The 15,317-nt window shown below is 36.1% G+C and overlaps 1 protein-coding gene across 4 annotated transcripts in view; it reads left to right on the top strand.

Moving 5' to 3' along the window:
• Positions 1 to 15,317, top strand: part of PCDH9 (protocadherin 9) — a 1,452,459-nt gene that overhangs the window by 1,410,316 nt on the left and 26,826 nt on the right. The window lies entirely within an intron of this gene.

The raw sequence follows: 15,317 nt of genomic DNA, 5'->3' as shown, positions 1-15,317 counted from the left end.
ATGAACCTCTGCTACAAAGCTATTTCATTCTAATTCAGTCAAACTCCATGGACACAAGATCACATAGTTAATCTAATTCTATGACTTTTCCCCAGTATCTTTTGAAAGTGCCTGTACTCATTAATGGCAACTAGAAGCATTTGCTTTAACAATGTGAGTAAAATGAGTGACCTCCCACTAACATGTTCTTAGATTTATTATATGGAACAGGAAGAGTTTCCCATTACAAAATGCATAGAGGATAGAAACACAGGAACACAGTGATCATTCTTAAGTACTATTCAGTGAATTCTGGAATAAAAAAATCCCTGCATCTCACTGAATGCTGGCTAGTTATCAATAAAAGAAAATCAGAAATTTAACCTTCTCAGCTCTAATTGTAGAAATAACTGATATTGTTTCACTTGACACAAATGTTATGTCTGTCCTTTAAAAGATCAGTTTTCAGTTTCTTCGCCCCCCCCCCCCCCCCATATTTCATGGGCTAAACACGACCGATTACAAATCTGAGCAATAATAGAAGTACTTTAACCCATGAAAGTAGGAAGCAATTGGTTATAAACCTGAAGACCAGACTCAACCTCCACTTTCTAATAGACTAACTTTTTGAATAATTATACCCCAGCAACAAAGATCACAATATCCTGCTCTGAAATGGAATGATAAACAGATCTTATATCTTTTATGAATGTAATAAGGGAACACATCATTAAAATATGTGTGAAATTAAAACACCAGAGAACCTACACGTTTTATAGTTGTCATCCTCTAGATTGCTTCATATGGCATTTTTTCCCATAACTCTTGTAACACAGAACTCAGACACATACTCTCAGTTACAAGTTTATTAGGGATATAAACAAGTTATAATTCAGCACCAGTAATGCTCAGGGCATAGATCTTCTAGTCAAGATAGATTCTCTTCAGCCTGGTTCACAAGCAGGCCTCTCTTCCTCAGCACCTTAGCCTGGTCTCTGCCCTGATAAAATGGCTTCTGATAGAGGTCCACAGGGCACACTAGTTCAAGATGAGCCTTAGACTGAAGGCACTCAGCTTTTACTCTTTGGGTCAGCAAGCCTAGCTCCCTCAATTAAGAGCCTGGAGGCACCTCACTCTACAAGCAACCCTTCTGCCCAAAGTCACAAAGTTTACTTGCTCCATGGGCTGGAATAGTCCACCATTCGGTCTGATGCTCTAGCTCTTGGTTCTGCTGCTGCTGTTCCTTTTCCACTCCTCCAGTGTAACAACTTTCTATCCCTGGGTCAAGGGGACTCAATGTGCAGGGATCTTGGGATCCTAAGGATAACATTCCACCCTTGGCTCATCTTAACTCCCAATTCATGTTTCTGAGATGCATAACATTACTTGTTATCAGGAGGGACCAGTCCCTGGAGAAGGATGTTATGCTTGGTATGATGGAGAATCAGTGAAGAAGAGGAAACCTCTCAAGGAGATGAATTGATACAGTGGCAGCAGCAATGAGCTTAAATGCAACAACAATTGTGAGGATGGTACATAGGGTTGTTTTGAGTATCTAATAACAACAAAATAGAAATAGTATTAAAAGCTAGTGTTTTCTCTAAAGTAGTAAACCTGGCACTTCTTATCACTTGGTGAATTATATTTATCTGTGTTCTTAATAATTCCAGATTATAGAGAGAACACTTATACATTTAAGAAGTTACTTGATGGTTTTACTTGCTTAAAAAATCTTTTTAGAATGTTTCTCCTTGAGATCATCTTCCCTGTACCATCACACTGATGGTAAATGTCTTTTTTAAATAAGATGACCAATGATTGCACTTGAAAATGCTGTAGAATAAGCACTAGACTGCTAACTTCAAGGTTGGCAGTTCAAATTCACCGGTCACTCTTTGGGAGAAAGATGAGGCTGTCTTCTCCCATAAAGACTTACAGACTATGAGTCATAACTGACTCGATGGCTTTGCAGTTTTTTTTTTTTTTTTTTAATTGGCATCTATAATTTATTTTTTTCTGTTTGTGCTTGTTTTAATTATTATTATCAAAGTACGAAAAATCTACTCAGTCAATAGCAGAAAAGAAACCTAGCTTTTGGAATTGTTTTTAAGTGTTGTTGTGTTGAATCTGATCCACAGCAACCCTGTATAGGGTTTCCAGGAAGAGCTGGTGGATTTGAACTGCCAACCTTGTGGTCCACAGTCCAGTGCTTATCCCAGAGTGCCACAAGTTGTAAATTTTGTCCTAGTTCTAAGTAGTTGGGCAAACCACTTTACGAAATGAAGGTGATGGGGCTAAGGGACATGCAGTATAATAGCTCCTTTAGTTTACAACTAAAGGCAGTTTACAACATCTTGTCGAGTCTACACCATTCATCAGCAATCTCTCTCTTTGCCTGTCTTATGAAGAGGATAATATTCCAGGGCAAGGTAGAGGGATGTTGTACAGATATTCAATGGTGTCCTCTCAGATGCAAAAAAGAAAACCAAGTCTCTCACATGTTACACTTGGTATTTTACTGTTCCCCATTCTTTTGTATCACATTGCGCTTAAATCTCAAATTTTCTGCCTTCACAGCCCTTCTTTAATAGAGATAAGAAAGATGAAAGCAAGGAACTAGGGCACAATTGTAGCCATAAAGTAATTAATATGTATAAGCAAAGTCACAACATATGAATGCATCGCATTTCAATGATGTGATTTGCAGGAGAAGGAGAGAGAGAGAGGGAGAGGAAGAATGATACAGAAGGAAGGATACAGAGAGAGAGAGGAGGGATATTGTTAAAAGAGCCCAGGGAACTTCTCTCAGAAAGACTAAGCTGATGCCCCTGAGGATCTACCATGGGTGACATGAATGTGTGTTCCTTCAGTTCACTCATGCTTCTTATAATATGAGCATCTTGACATGCTGAGTACACTTCAAGGGTAGTTTGACTACACCTGAATTTTGCCTAAAGCACTCACTTTTAAACTTATTTAAGATGTGATGCCACCATGGATTTCAAAAATATATACATTCCCAAAACAAACAAACAAAAACTCCACAACAAAAAGAAGAGTTAAAAATTAATTTGACATAAAAAAATATCCACACTGCCCATAAAATCTATGCTTAAAAAGCAATACATTTAAATTACAAAAAGCCAAAAATAACAGAACTGTGGACAATGAAACTGAGCAACACTATTTTTTTCAATGACACAGAACATTTATATTTATTTATTTTATTACTTTCATTATTAACTTTGTGTTGGGAAAATCCCCATCTAGCTACACATGCAAATAAACACAGACACACACACACAAATATATAAAGAGAGAGAGAATAAGGGGGGTAGAGAGAAAGAGAGAGAGAGTCCTGGTATATTTGTATATATGTATTGAGACACAGAGAGAGAGAGAGAGAGAGAGAGAATGAGAGGGAGAGGGAGAGCTAAAGACAGAAAGAGAAAGTAGAAAGTCCTGGCGTGATAATGTAGGATAAACAATAGATTGCTGTTCAAACCCACCCCCACCACCCGCTCCTTGGAAAACCTATGCAGGGTTTCTATAAGTGAGAACCAACTCTATTAAAAGGTTCATTCAATTCTCCAACATAAGCCACTCATCCAATCTAACAGAGGACAAGAGAGCACAAGGAGCAAGGATTTGAGGTGTCTTGATGAGACATTGTATATATCATAATTAACATCTGCACTGCTATTCTTGCTAAGAAAGGGAAACACTGAATATGTTAGCACTTGGGAATGCAGTGATTTCTTCCCCTCCCCCCATCTTACTTAATAGTTCTGTTAAGACTATATTTTACATTGAAAAATGGAAACTTATAATATATTATAATTCATGATGGAGAAATTTTCTTGTTATAATGATTAGAAGAATTTAAAAAGAGTATTACCAGCCCATAGTTTTGTAATGCATTTGGACATGAAATATTTAGGAATATTCCATACATTTAGCTTTATTACAAGGCTTACAATACATAAGTGCACATATCAATGAAATGAAAATATCTGTTAAATGTTCTCTAAATGTCTGCTTAAAAATTACAGGATCTACTTCAGTACATTTCATGCTATTGGTTCATGGGGTGTATAATTTACAATATCCATATAGCACAATTTCTTACTTGAAAATTAAACTTCTTAAATTAATAAAGACCATATCCTGGTGTGGCACTGTAGGATCAGTACTGGACTATGAACCACAAGGTCGGCAGTTCAAACCCATCACCTGCTCCTTGGAAACCCTACATAGGGTTGCTATGAGTCAGAATGAGCTCAATGGCATTTAACAGCAACAATAACATATACATATAAGCACTGGACTGCTAGCCTCAAGGTCAGTAATTCAAACCCACCAGCCTGTTCTAGGAAATCTTATACAGGGGTGCTATGAGTTAGAATTGACTCTATGGTACTTAACAGCAGTATATACCTGCTGTGATTAACAAGTATGCATTTAAATAAACTGAATAAATGTAGACTGCACCTTGTTCTGTAATGATATGAAGGAAGCAGAAGGTTTGAAAAAAGATGTGTCAGTGCAAGGTGGGAACTCATAAACAGGGAAAGATTGCCAGGTTACCTCAAACTAGCCTTTGGCTCCAGTTCCAAATGCTTTTTAGGTGCTGCCCTCAAGTTGAGGAATTCAGGAGACACATACTGAAATTTCTCATTTTGGCACATAGCAATTAGAGAAGACTAGTCTTTGAAATGAATACTCTACATACTGGAATGGTGTTGTAAGATGTACACTGGATTGTTAACCTCAAGATTGGCAGTTCAAACACACCAGCCACTCTTTAGAACTCTTATACCAGATTGCTTTGCATCAGAACTAGCTTGGCGGCACTTAAAAATAATATTCTTACAAATGCGGCCTAATTGTGCAGTGAATAAGCACTTGACTGATAATTGAAAGGTTGGTGGTTCAAACATCAGACTTTCCATAGGAGAAAAATATGATAATCATTTTATAAAAATTATAGTCTCAGAAACCTCATAGTGTCCTATAAGGTCACTAAGAGTCAAAATTAGCACAATGTCAACAGGGATTTTAAAATATGTATATATTAACACATGCAACCTGTTTATGTTGTTATTATTAAGTGCCCTTAAGTGTTTTCTAACTCACCTTGATGCTGTATAGGGTTTCTGAGGAACAGCTCAGGAGTTTGAACCCTTGACCTTGCATTTGGCAGCTCAGTGTTTATCCCACCAGGACTACTGTTTACCTATGTTGTTGCTGCTGTTAAGAGCAATCAAGTTGATTCTGATGCATAGTGACCCTGTACAGCATTTCCAAGGAGTCGCTAGTGGGTTTCAACATAGATCTTGTGGTTAGCAGCCCAGTACTTATCCAACAGTACAATATCAGGATTCCTGTTTCTCTATGTTGTTGTTAGGTGCCATCGAGTTGGTTCCTACTCATAGCAACCCCATGTACAACAGAACGAGAAGCTGCCCAGTTCTATAGCATACTCACAATTGTTGTGCTTAAGCCCATTGCTACTGTTACTGTACCAATGCATCTTGTTGTAGATATTTCTCTTTTATACTGACTCTCTAATTTACCAAGGATGTTGTCCTTCTTTGGAAAATGGTCACTCCAGATAATATGTCCAAAGTATGAGTGATGAAGTCTTCTTTGACATCGATATTATTTTGATTTTCGGTTGACCTCCCCATTCTTTTGAATTCCTTGTTGTAATTTTTTTCTGTTCTGGACTCTGCTATCCGTTGTCTGAGTTTCAGGTGTTGTTGTTATGCCTGTCAAGAACTCCCCTTAGAATGTTTTTAAGTGCTGGATTGGCTTTGACAAAATCACTTAGCTTCTATCTATCCTGGAATGTTTTGATTGTGTCATCATATTTGATTGACAGTTGTGCTGGATAGACAATTCTTGGTTGGCAGTTTATTTCTTTTAGTATTTTATATATGTCTCCCCATTTCCTTCTTTCCTGCATGGTTTCTGCTGAGAAGGCTGAGCTTAATCTGATTTGTTTGCCTTTGTAAGTAGCACTTCTCTTTTCCCTGGACACTTTTAGAATTCTTTCCTTATCTTTGATTTTGGAGAGCTTGATTATTATTTGTCTTGCTGACTTTATTTTGGGGTCTATCCTTCCTCAGGTACGTTCACCTTTTTGAATGTTTATCTTCTCATCTTTTGATATGTTAGGGAAGTTTTCTTCAACTATCTTCTCTGTGGACTTCTCTGATTCTTCCTGTTCTGAAATGCCAATAATTGTTAATTGTTCCTCTTCATGTTATCCAGCATGAATCTTAGACTCTCTTCAGATTTTTTTTGCAGAGATTTGTATTCCAGCTCACTGGTTCTGGCTTCTATCTCTTCAATTCTGAACCTTTCCCCTTTCAGTCTATTGTCCATTTCTGATATTTTATTATTAATCATCTGGACTTCTTTTTGCAGGTTTTGAATTGTTTCCAATGCTGTATCGATCTTGTTTGATTGCTCTTGTAATACTTTTCTGACTTCTTTCTTATTTTCCTCTACCCCTTTCCAGAGCATTTGAATTTATTTCCATATAATTCTTCTAAATTCCTTCCCAGGCAAATCCAAAACCTGCTCTTCCTCTTCTGGAATACCTTTGTGTGTCTCCAACTCCTTTGTCTCAGTTACTCTTTTCTGTTTTGGACATGTTTTGAGATATTTTGTTGTATTTTATTGGTCATTTCCAGTATTTATGTGAGTTTTTAATGCTTAAATGGCTGTTTGTTGCTGTGTTATTAAGCTTACTGGGTGTCACCTGGTGGATATGATCAGGAGATAGGCTTCCTTTTTCACATGTAATGCTTATCAGCTGCTATTAGCTTTTGTCTCAATGGTGGAATATTATGGGGTATGATTGTAGCTTGGCTATATGGCCATGATTGCTATCTCTTCTTGGGTAGCATGGGGAGAAAATGCTCCCACCTCCAGGAAAAATGTGTGATCAAAAGACCACTGTAGAGGCCTCCAGCAGTGGGTGGGGGTGTCCATTTTCTCAGGCCTCCTCATTTCTTCTATTTGCTTTAGCATCTCTACACTAAAATGCAAGTTTCAGAGTCTCTTCTGACATCTATTTTGTCCTTTTATTTCTTTCCATTCTTCTTCCTATATGATGTTGATGTCATCCCACAACTCTTCTGGTTTTCATTTATTAGCGTCTTCAGATGATCTCTAAATTGAGGTTAGATATGTTCAAAGTCATATTTTGGCTTTCATGGACTTGTAATTTTCTTCAGCTTCAGCCTGGACTTGCATAAAATCAATTGATAGTCTGTTCCACTGTTGACCCCTGGCATTGTTTTGGTGGATAATATGGAGCTTTTTCACCATCTCTTCCCACAGACGTATTCAGTTTGATTTCTGCATGTTCTAGCTGGTGAGTTCATGTATAGGTCTTTTATGTTATTTAAAAATATATTCACAATGAAGACGTTATTGGTCTTGCAAAATCCTATCATGCGACCTTCAATATAATGTCTATCACCAAGACCATATTTTCCAAAGACTGATCCTTCCTCTTTGTTTTCAACCTTTGCATTCTAGCCAACAGTAATTATCAATACATCTTCATTTCATGTTTGATCAATTTGAGACTGAAGACATTGGTAGAAATATTCAGTTTCATCATCACTGGCTTTAGTAGTTGATGCATAAGGGTACCATTTTAATTACACAAATAAAGACAGATTTGCATTTTATGTAGTTGACATGATCATATTTAGAATTAAAAAGGCTCAGGAGTAGGCAGCTAGCGAAATACTGCACTTTCAAATAGCATTAACTCCTATAAAAAGTTGTGATCCCTTATGCACCCTTCTGGTCTTGAACATAACTCAACCTCGCAGTTCAATTTTCAGCACTTATAATGTATGCTTACCATGGAATGGCCTATCAGTCAAGATCAAAAGGGCAACATTTACCTAAGGACAAAGTTTAGAAGGAGGATGGAATGGAAATAAGACCCACAGGGAAGAAGTTGGATAGCTGATATTACATGAAGGGGATTGCAATCATTGAGATGAAACAAAGTATATGCTTTGTTGATTGTAAAACTGATGATCTCTGTAAATGTTTATTCAGTTCACAATAAAAAGTTAAAAAAAAAAAAAAAAAGGGTAGTGATGAACATCAGCCTAAAACATAGTTTATGTGAGTATGAAAAAGCTGTATGTATCGTATCAACCCTCATCCATTCTCATTCACTGAAATACCATTTTCAACAGCAACGTTTTAAAATTAATTAGAACATGTAATCTCCTCTGCTGGGAGCATGGTACCTCAGAGGCATAAACATTAGACTGTGAACATAAATTGAACTCGGTAGTTCCACCCATCAGCTGCTCCATGAGAGAAAGATGAAGTGTTCAGTTCTCCAAAAGTTTTACAGTCTCAGAATCCTATACAGGGTCACGATGAGTCAGAACCAACTAGATGGCATTAATAACAACTGTCCACTTTTCACAAACAAACACATTTTAAAGATCATGAAATCTTTCTTTTGCCACAGGCAGAGCAATCACATGGCAAATTATCACCCATACCTTGTGTCTGAGGAAAATTTTTGGTACATCTCCTGGTTCATGACTTTGGCTTTGTTCAACCTTAGGTCATAGAATTTGATAATCAGCTTGTAATCATTGGTATATATTTATCTTTAGCTTCAGAAGTCCAGGAATGATTGTGTTGGAACATCAGCTATAAAGTTTTGTAGCACATAAACTAAGAAGAGAATACATCTTGGTGTCTAGAGTAGTAATTAGCAAGAAGTAATTCTTTAGATTTATTGAAAATAGCTATGAAAGGATAATAAACTTGGTCCAGTTGCATTGCTTAAAGGGGCAATGCTCAAGACATATATGGTGTTCTTAAATCATTGACTTACCCCAATAACACCATTTCATCTTTTAACATGCATGCAATATTATAATTAAAAGTGAGGCTCTACTCTCCCATCCCATCTCATTCATCATCTACATGACCCCATGTGTGTCCATGTACAATTGTGATATGTAGGGTTATCAATGGCTTGTTTTTCACAAATACATCACTAGGTCTTTCTTTTGGGAAACTTGTCCAGTGGAATGAAGCCTCCTACTGTGTGTTTAGCAACTGAGTGTGTTCACTATTTGCACCAACCATAGACAACTAAAATAAGATTGTTGTTGTTAAGTGCCATTGAGTTGGTTCCTACTTATAGTGACCCTATACAGGGTTTCCACTGACATTGTAGTTCAAACTGACCTTGCAGTCCCGTGCTTATCCTGTAGTATCACACCAGGTTAGTTGAACATAATTAGACTGTAATGAAATGATATTTGCAGCTAATACAATTTTATTAATGAAAATATGCTATTGTTAACATTTTAGCCATAATATAGATAAATAGGTAGATAGACAAATAAATCACAGGCAAGCAAATGCATACATACTTGCATGTGCATATATAATCCTAGTAATTTATCTCCACTTAATTTATTAGTTATGGCATGGTTGTAAAATGTGGTATTTACTGGCTTGCTATTCACATTCCATGCTGACAGAAAGAATATTTTGGGGGTAGTTCAGCCATATAAAAAATACCTTCAGTGATCGATTTTGAAGCAAAGCCATACCAATTGTTCTAGATGACAACTTAACTTTATAAATCTTGCCAAAAGTTCCCAGATTTCAGAACCTTTGACTGTCATCTAGATTAAGAAGTAAAGGTTCACTGTGCAGTTCACTTCTATTAGAGAAAAACAAACTGACATTTTAAGCAGTATTGATAATATTTGGCAAGGACCAAATGGCTTGTGATTTTATTAATGTGGTAGACTGAGGCACAGATGCCAATTCAAAAGCTCAAAACAGGAAGCAAGTACTTTACCATACTTTACTCTATGAAGTAAAAAAGATGTAAGAATTTCATAATGTGATGTATAGATTTGATAATAATTGTATATCCAATAAAGATTAGCATAGATTAATTACTTAGCAATGACTCATGTATAAAAACAGTTGTGTTTGGTGAATATACTAAGTACAGCATTTTCAGAATTTATAATAAAATATTTTAAAGGACAATAACATATTTTACTCAATCTCACTGTTACTATTGTTGTTAAGTGCCATTGAGGTCTTCCAGACCTATAACAACCCTGTACAGCATTTCCAGGAGCAGCTGGTGAGCTTGAACCGCCGCTGACCTTATGGTTCAAATGGATTTTGCAATCAAGCGCATTAACCCTCTGTGCCACACCAGGACTCAATCTCACTTGTTACCTTTTCATCAGTTCACATAGCTGCTTGGAATTTAAATGTTTATTGTTCTGATTTATTATTATAATAATTGTCTTCCAGATCACCTAAGGTAACAGGAGTTCTGGTGTGGTGCTGTGGGTTAATGTGCTGGACTGCAAAGTTGGTTTGAACCTCAAGGTCGGCAGTTCAAGCTCACCAGCTGCTCCTTAGAAACTCTATACAGGTTATCTACGGGTCGGAAGCGACCTCATTACACTTAACAACAATATAGGTAATAAGCACTAAATAGTTCCAACTTAATTTATACCTGTCTGCATTGGAGGTGGATAAGCATAAAGGATTTTGAGGTTGTGTTTACACTGGAAAAGTCCATTTAATTTGCATTTTGATTAGAGGCATACTGCAAAGGATATTTAGTGTCTTTCTGTGTTTTATAAAACACAAAAAAAACATTTGTTTCTACCCCTACTCTTGTATTTTACTTATCAGGTATCTTGCCACTTTACTCTGGTTCTTAGCATAAACTTTTCTTAATCTTCTACAACTCTCTCTCAGTTCTAAGAATATGGCAAAAACCCCATCCCCACCCTGCCCCATCAGGTCAAGTGATAGTAATATTTTCCTGCTTTTCCAGGAGCTTGCATTCCTCAATATTTCTTATTGGTTTACTTCAACCAGCCAAGATATCTGCTAAGAATCCCTTCACTGAGCTCTCTTCAATTAATCCCTTTGAGTCCCATGTCTTTCATGTCAGGACCCTGAATGAGATACCCAAGCTATATAAGCTCACAGAGAGAAGTGATTTCACATTGCAATTTAATGGATTGCTTCAAAGCATTCTCCACCTCAAAACCATATTGATTCACAGTAGTACCCCAAACATGCATGTATTTGGCTCATACTGAAGTATAGGTATTCTTCCAAAGGACAACATTTAGAATTTTGGTTAGCATTGTAACGTTAAGGAGATAATCAGAGTAACCAACCCCCAATTATGCCAAGGAACAGGTCATTTTGATGAGACAGAATGGAAGATAATACAAACATATCTAATTGCAATGATATAACAGACCAGATAGGAAGTAAATATGAATAACCATAGCTCTTCAAAAGTTCTGGAAATAACCTAGAGGAAGAGAAAAGACAACCCTTTAGAAAACAAGGTTAAATTTTACTTTAGAAGAATTTTTCTCATAGATATAGTACTAATGACAGTTTTTTGTTTTTTGTTTTTTTTTCTAAATTTACTATGGAGTTCTATCTTGTGTGTAATAATGTTTTCTCTGAACTTTTTCATGCAAACTCATTTCAGCCTTCACAGATTTTTAAATATTTTGGATTAAAAGTTAAAACTTATTGATGTTGCAACAAATTTTTCTAATCTCAGAAAAAAAGGGAAATGACTCATGTCTCATAGTATGAAATTAATAATGACAATTAATGATTTTTCTATGATGAATATGCCAACATTAAATACTTAGAGCTAATGGTCAAGCTACCAATAAAATAATAAATTATTAGATGTAATTTTTCTTCTATCCTGAGAAAATGACAGTATGTGCTTGTCAATAGGAAAAGCATGAAATATTACAGGATAGACCAGCTACATTTAAATAGATTTTATAAAATTCACATATAATTCTCTTTATTTTAAAATACAGTTTTTTCTTGCAAAGACTTGCATTCGTCATGGAATTTCCCTGGAATTTTCAATTGCTGTAAGAGAAACAGATAAATTTTAGATTGGAATAGGTAATCCTTTCTATTGCCCTGAGAGGGTAATATTACTTTATACAGTATTCTACAGGACATCTTCAGTAATGGGAGTAATGCCATTTTCAACAGTTCCCTTGGGAGATTCTTTGAAAATAGAACATTTTACTTCTGAGTTTTAAATTAGTTTTTTTTTTTTTTTTTTTCTTATTCACACTTTAGTTTTAGCAATGAATGTAACCATTAAATTCTTTTGTTGCTGTTGTTGTTGTTGTTGTTGTTGTTGTTGTTAAGTGCCTTCAAATCAGTTCTGACTCATAGCAGCCTGTACAGAGTTTCGTTGGTTCAAACTCCCAGCCTATTATTAAATTCTGTAGGCAAGCTAAATTGAACTGTTAACCTTTATCTTAAGTTAACTTTCCCCTAAAATTTATTAATTTTATCCTTATCTGTTATATTTTTAAGCCAATATATTTGCGCAGAATCTAAACCATTTCCCAATCACCTTATATTTACTAAACATCTTCCCATTTGCCTGAGCATACTAGGACCATAGAGTTAAATCTTGTAGTTATCTGCATCTCATTAGAGCTTTACTTCAGAATAATTGCTAATAAATTACTTTACTATCTTCAGGCTCTAAAGCATTGTTTTATTATGTATCCTGTGATTCTGGACTTCTGAAGACATCTAAAGAGTTCTGTTGGTTAAAGGAATTATGAACTGTCTGGCATGATTAAGTGGTTCAGTGGGATAGAGGAAACAACCTAATTATGTTTTACTTTAGGGCATTCCCAGTTGCTTCAACTCCACAATAAGGTAGCATGTAAGTAGTTTTGAATGCAGCTAGTTTGCCCTTGTTAATACCATTTAGACATCCCAAATGTTACCTTTGTGAATTTTTATGTAGAGCCTTCTTAGCAATGTTTCTTAAGTAGAGTAAGAGGCAACTGATTATTAATTAATTTTCTGACTGTAAATTATTGCTACATAATGTTTTACATATAGTTTTTATGTTAACTTACCACTCCTCGGAAACCCTATACAGGGTCACTATGGGTCTGAACTGACTCAATGTCACTTAACAACAACAACAACTGATTTGTGGCTCATAACAAATCGTTTTATTTTTAAATACCAATAGTAATGAACTACACTATGCCAGGTCATAGTAACAGATGTTAGAGATGTAGTTATCAAAAGGAAAATGTTTAGCTTAGTTGTGCTTACTTTATAGCATATGAGACATACCACTGACATATTATTATATTCTGACAGGTATTCATGACTAAGAAAATAAAGTTGGGCAAGAGCCTAGAGATTAACTGTGTAACCAAAAGACCAAATCTATTGCCTCTGAGTTGACTCCAACTCATATTGGCCTTATACACAAAATAGAATTACTTCATAATACTCCCAAGGCTATGATCTTAACAGAAGCAGACGATCACATGTTTCTCCTGTGGACCTTTATGATTGTTGGGTTCTAATCAGTGACTTTTTGATTAGCAGCTAAATCCTTAACCAATGTGCCTTCAGGACTCCTTAATGACTATAAGGTGGAATGGTTGTGTGCCTTGGAATTATGTGCCCAACACATAACGACCTTGTATAAATCTTTACAGGATAGCCTTTACAGGAAGGCTATAAATATTTACAGGAACAGAAAGCTTTATCTTTCTTCCATAGAGCAGCTTGTACTTTCAAACTTCTGACCTTGTAGTTAACAGCCCAATGGAAACCCATGAAAAAATAAAATGGAATGCATAAACATTGATATTTTAGGCATTAGTGAGCTTAAATGAACTGGTATTGGCCAGTTTGAACATAACAATCACTAGGCTTACTATGCCAGGAATGACAAATTGAAGAGAAATGGAGTTGCATTCATCATCAAAAAGAACATATCAGGATCAGTCATGAGATACAATGCTCATGAGGTACAACGCTGTCTGTGACAGGATAATATCCATACGCCTACAGGGACGACCAATCAAAATCATTATTATTCAAATTTACACACCAACCACTAAAGCTAGTGAGGATGAAATAGAATTCCACCAACTTCTTCAATGTGAAATTGATCAAACATGCAATCAAAATGTATTGATCATTAGTGGTGATTGGAATGCAAAGGTTTGAAACAAGAGGAAGGATCAGCAGTTGGAAAATATGACCTTGATGATAGAAATTATGCTGGAGATTGCATGATAGAATTCTGCAAAACCAATGATTTGCTCATTTCAAATAACTTCTTTAGACAGCATAAGAGACGACTAGCCACATGGACCTCACCAGATGGAATACATAGAAATCAAATTGACTACATCTGTGCAAAGAGACGTTGGAAAAGCACCACATCATCAGCCAAAACAAGGCCAGGAACACATTGTGGAACAGACAATCAATTGGTCATATGCAAATTCAAACTGAAGCTGAAGAAAATGAAAACAAGTCCATGAGAGTCAAAATATGACTTGAGTAGATCTCACCTGAATTAGGAGATCATCTAAAGAACAGGTTTGATACATTAAACAATAAAGACCAAAGACCAGAAGAGTTGTGGGAGGACATCAAGAACATCATACAAGAAGAAAACAAAAAGGCATTAAGAAGACAGAAAGAAGGAAAAGATCAAAATGAATGTCAGAAGAGATACTGAAACTTGCCTTCCAGTGTAGGGATGCTAAAGCAAGTGGAAGAAATGAGGAGGTACAAGAGTTGAACAGAAAATTTCAAAGATCAGCTTGAGTCAAGTATTACAACAAAATGTGCAAAGAACTGGAGTCAGAAACCAAAAGAGAAGAACATGCTCAGCATTTCTCAAGATAGGGGAACTGAAGGAAAAATTCAAGCTTCAACTTTCGTTATTGAAGGGTTCTCTGGGCAAATTACTGAATGATGCAGAAAGCACAAAAAGTAGATGGAAGGAATACACAGAGTCACGGTACCAAAAGGAAATGCATGCTGTTCAACAATTTTAAGTGGTAGAATTTATGGTCAAGAGCCAGTGATACTGAAGGATGAAGGCCAAGGTATATTGAAGGAAGTGGCAAAGAACAAGGCACCAGGAATTGATGGAATCAAAATTGAAATATTTCAAGAAAGTGACTCGTCACAGGAGGCACTCACTCATCTCTGCCAAGAAACTTGGAAGACCACTATATGGCCAACTGATTGGAAGTGATCCATATTTATGCCCATTCCAAAGGGAAGTGACCCAACGGAATGTGGAAATAGTTGGGCAATCTCTTTGATATCCCATGCAAGTAAAGTTTTATTAAAGGTAATACAGAAATGGCTGCAAGCATACATTGACAGAGAACTTCCAGAAGTTCAATTCAAGAGGATTCAGAAGAGGACTTGGGCTGAGG

This window comes from Chrysochloris asiatica, unplaced genomic scaffold, assembly GCF_000296735.1.
Source record: "Chrysochloris asiatica unplaced genomic scaffold, ChrAsi1.0 scaffold00063, whole genome shotgun sequence".
Classification (NCBI taxonomy): domain Eukaryota; kingdom Metazoa; phylum Chordata; class Mammalia; order Afrosoricida; family Chrysochloridae; genus Chrysochloris; species Chrysochloris asiatica.
Note: the sequence above shows the minus strand (reverse complement) of the source record. Positions and strands in the feature narration are given on the sequence as shown.